General features: G+C 50.3%; 1 long non-coding RNA gene across 1 annotated transcript; it reads right to left on the bottom strand.

The window, feature by feature from the left end:
• Nucleotides 1–21: 21 nt before the first annotated feature.
• LOC145057457 (uncharacterized) lies at nt 22–1,354 on the bottom strand. The gene is made up of 3 exons (XR_013686073.1): nt 1,250–1,354; nt 424–491; nt 22–131 (listed from the first exon to the last, which is right to left on the bottom strand). It is a non-coding gene; the product is annotated as an uncharacterized LOC145057457 (long non-coding RNA).
• Between the last annotated feature and the right edge of the window lie 4,473 nt (nt 1,355–5,827).

Consider the following 5,827-nt stretch of genomic DNA (forward strand, 5'->3'; position numbering starts at 1 on the left):
TTAATTTTCTTAAACATCAGTGTTTGAAACTCCAATCAATGTCATACAACGAATCCCAAGATCACATATCATAAAAATCCCATGTGTGTGTACTGATCAAGCCGGCGCCTTCCCACGGTCATCACTAGTACCTGAAACAATAAACACCAACACTGTAAGCACAAAGGTTAGTGAGTTCCCCCAAATACCACACATAACACATATTAGCCACTCGAGGCTATAACTCTGTGGGTCCGTAGACCCTACTCTGTGAACCCTCTGGTTCTAACTCTGGGAACCTTCCGGTTCCAACTCTATAAACATGCACAACATAAATCACATAGAAATAATGCAGTACAACACATAACATACATATAGCATACAAATAATCTGTCACATAACTCTGGTTACCTACTCAAGGTAAAGTATAGTGAGAAGACTCACCTCGTGTATCTCGATAACTCGCGAATCCCGGAAATCACTCGCGCTCGATCCTCCGAGCTATAATCCTCCTATAACATCATATACCTCTAATTAACACTTTCACAACTAAAGTTGACTACCCCTATCAAGTCAACACTGGTCAACAGTCAACTTTGACCGGACTCGGCGAGTGCACTAGAGCGACTCGGCGAGTCTATATGTGTTCACTGACTCCCTAGGATCCTCTCTTGACACGTCGAGTACTTCCCTGACTCGACGAGTTCCACCTGGCATGAATCGCGGGGCCACCACGACTCAACTTGCCGAGTCTCAAGAACAACTCGGCGAATTCCAGCTTGACTCAGTCCACCTGTCAACCCTCTCTGACTCTCCCTGACTCACTGAGTTAACCCATAACTCGGTAAGACCACTCGCTGAGTGGTTAAAGGCAATCTTCAAGCTACTCGTCGAGTCTGTTCTTCGGACTCGACGAGTCTAAGCCATGCATGAACTCAAACTCACTCCTGAGGTTAGATCCGTTCTAATAACTCATAGATCCAGTCCTTCCAAGCACATTTATCACGTAAAGTTAGAATCTTGGCTACCATGCAACGCTTACAAGGCTTCTTTTGGTGAAATGACATCTAAAATGGTAACCTAAGTCCCCAACTCAAAAGGATAGGCATAAAGCAGGGCATTTGGGACTCTCTGGACCTACTAAGATCCAGATCTAGGTACCAATTCCCAAAGGGATCTCTCACACTCAAATTACAAGGCATACAAGGCATGAAGAAACCCTAGATTTGACCATATACATAAAAACACGAGAATAAACTCTGAAAAATACCTCAAATAGCTTCCTCTGCCAAAATGGAAGTAGATCCAAGCTCCCCAACCCTCCTAGTTTGGCCTTCCTCTTCCCTTCTTGCTAACACACACAAAGATGATGAATAATGGCCTCTTTTCTCACTCATAAGGACTCACAGGTGCTCTGGTGCTCTCTAGGTCGAAGGTAGCTGCAATGAAGGGTTATAAGGCCCTTTAAATAGGGGTCAGGGCCGGGAAATTAGGGTTTCATTAAACAGCGTGGACTCGCCGAGTCCGGACGCGAACCTGCGTCCAAATCTGCGATCCTACTCGGCGAGTCTAGGCTCCAACTCGCCGAGTCTCCTCACAATTTACCAAAAATAAATAAATGAATAATACATGGGAATCCGGGCTGTTACAATTCTCCCCCACTAGAACTAGACTTCGCCCTCAAAGTCTCGCTCTACAAATAACTCTGGATGCTGCTCACGCATCTCACGCTCCGGTTCCCAAGTCATCTTGGACCCCTTCCGATGCTGCCACTGAACCAAAACCAGGGGTACCTCCTTGTTCCTCAGAACCTTGATTTTCCGATCTCTGATTGCCACTGGTCTCTCAGCATAATTCAGGCTCGCATCCACTTGAATATCCTCTAATGGAACCACTGTCGACTCATCGGCTATACACTTCCTCAGCTGCGACACATGAAAAGTGTCGTGAATCTGCCCCAACTCTGCTGTCAAATCCAAACGATAGGCTACCCGGCCTACCCTCGCGATCACTCGGAAAGGACCAATATATCGGGGGCCCAACTTTCCCCTCTTCCTGAATCGAATCACTCATTTCCAAGGAGAGACCTTCAGGAGCACATGGTCGCCGACCTGAAACTCAAGCTCGGACCGGCGTCTGTCTGCATAGCTCTTCTGACGACTCTGAGCGGTCAACAACCTCTGTCTGACCTGCTGGATCTGCTCTGTCGTCTGAAGCACGATCTCTATACTTCCCATCACACGCTGATCAACCTCTCCCCAACAAATGGGGGTCCGACACCTCCTCCCATACAACAGCTCAAAGGGCGGCATACCAATGCTCGAATGATGGCTGTTGTTGTAGGAAAACTCTGCTAAGGGCAAGTACGCATCCCAACTACCCCCGAAATCCAATACACATGCCCAGAGCATGTCCTCGAGCGTCTGAATCGTCCGCTCACTCTGGCTGTCTGTCTGGGGATGATATGCGGTACTAAAATGCAGCCTAGTACCCAACTCCTCATGAAACTTCTTCCAGAACCTGGAAGTGAAACACACATCTCGGTCTAAAACAATCGAGATCGGCACCCCATGCCGAGATACCACTTCCCTCACATACACCTCTGCCAATTTCTCTACTGAAGAACTCTCGCTGATAGCAAGAAAGTGAGCGCTCTTCGTCAACCTGTCCACAATCACCCAAATTGCATCAACTCCCCTAGCAGTCCTTGGCAATTTGGTGATAAAATCCATGGTGATTTGTTCCCACTTCCATTCGGGAACCTCCAACGACTGCAACTTACTATGCGGCCTCTGGTGCTCGGCCTTAACCCTACGGCAGGTCAAGCACCTCTCAACAAACCACGCAACATCCCTCTTCATACAGGGCCACCAATACTCCTTCCTCAGGTCCAAATACATCTTAGTGGCCCCAGGATGGATCGAAAATTTCGACCGATGAGCCTCTTCCATCAAAATTGTACGCGTTCCTCCCACAAATGGCACCCAGATACGCCCCTGAAATGTCATAAGCCCCCGACCATCGGTAACGAACTCTGAAACCAAACCAACAACCCGCTCTTTCTTCTGCATCTCAGGTTGCACAGCCTCGGCCTGTGCCCCACGAATGGCGTCCAACACTGGAGCTACCATGGTCAATCTCAAACATACATCCCGCATCGGTGTGCTTTCCGCCCTACGGCTCAGTGCATCGGCTACAACATTAGCCTTGCATGGGTGGTACAGGATCTCACAATCATAATCATTGACCACATCTAACCACCTTCTCTATCGCATATTTAGGTTGGGCTGGTCCATCAAATATTTCAAACTCTTATGGTCCGTGTATATCATACACCAAACCCCATACAGGTAGTGACGCCAAATCTTGAGGGCAAACACCACTGCCCCTAACTCTAGATCATGGGTGGGATATCTCATCTCGTGAGGCTTCAGCTGCCTCGATGCATATGCTATCACATGCCCTCTCTGCATCAGCACCGCCCCCAACCCCAAAATCGATGCATCACAGTATACCACAAAGTCCTCCATCCCTTCCGGGAGGGCTAACACCGGGGCTTCGCATAACCTTTGGTGAAGTGTCTCAAAGGAGGCCTGCTGCTCGGGGCCCCATGAAAAAGCAACACCCTTCCGGGTCAACCTGGTGAGTGGCACTGCGATTTTAGAGAAATCCTTGATAAATCTCCGATAATACCCCGCCAACACTAGGAAACTCCTGATCTCGGAGGGTGACCTCGGCACCTCCCAACTCATCACCGCCTCAACTTTGGCCGGGTCGACCAATATCCCTTTCTGGTTAACGAGATGTCCTAAGAACTGGACCTCCCGCAACCAAAAATCACACTTGGAGAATTTGGCATAAAGCCTCTCCGATCTCAGAACTCCGAGAACCTCTCTCAAATGCTCCTCATGCTGCTCCCTAGATCTCGAATATACCAGAATGTCGTCGATAAATACAATCACCGACCGATCCAGCATCGGCCTGCACACTCAGTTCATGAGATCCATGAACACTGCCGGGGCATTGGTGAGCCCAAAAGGCATCACCACAAACTCGTAATGCCCATAACGCGTCCTGAACGCTGTCTTCTGGATGTCCTCATCTCGCACCCTCACCTGATGATATCCAGACCTCAAATCGATCTTGGAGAACCAAGACGCTTCCTGCAACTGATCGAACAAATCGTCGATCCTCGGCAACGGGTAACGGTTCTTGACCGTCAGCTTGTTCAACTCCCGATAATCAATGCACATCCGGTGTGAACCATCCTTCTTCTTGACGAACAGGATAGGTGCTCCCCACGACGAGCTACTCGGTCGAATAAACCCCTTCCCCAACAGCTTCTGAAGCTACGAGGATAACTCTTGCATCTCTGGAGGTGCAAGACGATAAGGCACCTTAGCGATAGGCGCGGCCCCTGGAACTAAATCGATACTGAACTCCACTTGCCTCACAGGAGGCACACCCGACAACTCCTCAGGAAATAAATCAGGGAACTCACGCACTACCGGAACCTACTCAACAGACCTCGGTCTCTCGGAATCCACCCGCGTATCCATCACATACGCCAGAAAACCCTTACAACCCTGCTGTAGACACTGCCTTGCCCTAGCGGCCGAACAAAACGCTGATCCCGAACGTGTACCCTCGCCGTACACCGTAAGAACTCCCCCACTAGGGTCTCGTATGGTCACCAGCTGTCGCTCGCAGTTGATAACCGCACCGAATCTGCTCAACCAGTCCATGCCCACAATGACACAGACATCACCCATCGCAATAGGAACCAGATCAATCGGGAACTCAACACCGAAAATCTCGACTACGCACCCTCGGAGAACCTCCGTGGCATATATCACCCTCTCGTCATCTATAAAAACTCTCAGAGGCCGACTCAACGCCTCACGACTAACACTGATATGCTGACTAAAAGCCAAAGATACAAAAGACCGACTCGCACCCGAATCAAATAACACCAAGGCAGGTACATAATTCACAAGAAAAGTACCTACACATAACATAATATAAGCATAATATCACAACATCAAAATAAATACACGAAAGAATACATACCAGCCACGACATCGGGTGCTGCGCGGACCTCCTCCGTGGTCAGCTGAAAAGCTCTCCCTCGTGCTCTCGGCGCCTCGGCCTTCACTGGCCGACTCTCGGTAGCTCTGATGGCGGCAGGGGCAGATCCCTGAGGTGCTCCCTGAGATGACCCTCGCAATTGCGGACACTCTGCCTTCCGGTGCTCGGTCTGGTTGCAGTGAAAGCACACCGCAAACCCCTTGGGGCAGTCCTTGGCCATGTGCCCCTCCTTGCCACACTTGTAGCAAGATCCCGCTCTACAGACTCCATCATGACCCTTGCCACACTTCCCACAAGTGCGGCCCTTCTGGCTCCCTGGTTTGGGATCAGCGGGCTTGGCCCGCTTGGCTGCCAGCTGAGACTGTGCCGGTCGCCGATCCCTCCCCTGAGACTCCGCCTCCTCCCTAGCCTGAGTCTCTAGCTCAATCTCCCTCTTCCGGGCATTTGCCTGAAGCTCGGAAAATGTCCGGTACGAGGAGTTCGCCGCGAACTCCCGAATGTCTCGCCTCAAGATACTCAAATATCGGCTCATACGTGCCTGCTCCGTGGACACGTGCTCAAGGCAGAACATCGCCCTCTCATGGAACATCCTGGTAATCACCGTAACAGACTCAGTACCCTGCTTGAGGGTCAAAAACTCCTGGGCCAAACGCTCCCTCTCCACTTGGGGAACGTACTCATCTCGGAACATGGCAGTGAACCTCTCCCAGGTCACTGCCGCAAGCTCAGCAGGCGTAAAATGCGTCGTCACAAACTTCCA

The sequence above is a fragment of the Lactuca serriola genome, chromosome 6 (assembly GCF_051521515.1).
Source record: "Lactuca serriola cultivar US96UC23 chromosome 6, Lser_US96UC23_V15, whole genome shotgun sequence".
Lineage (NCBI taxonomy): Eukaryota > Viridiplantae > Streptophyta > Magnoliopsida > Asterales > Asteraceae > Lactuca > Lactuca serriola.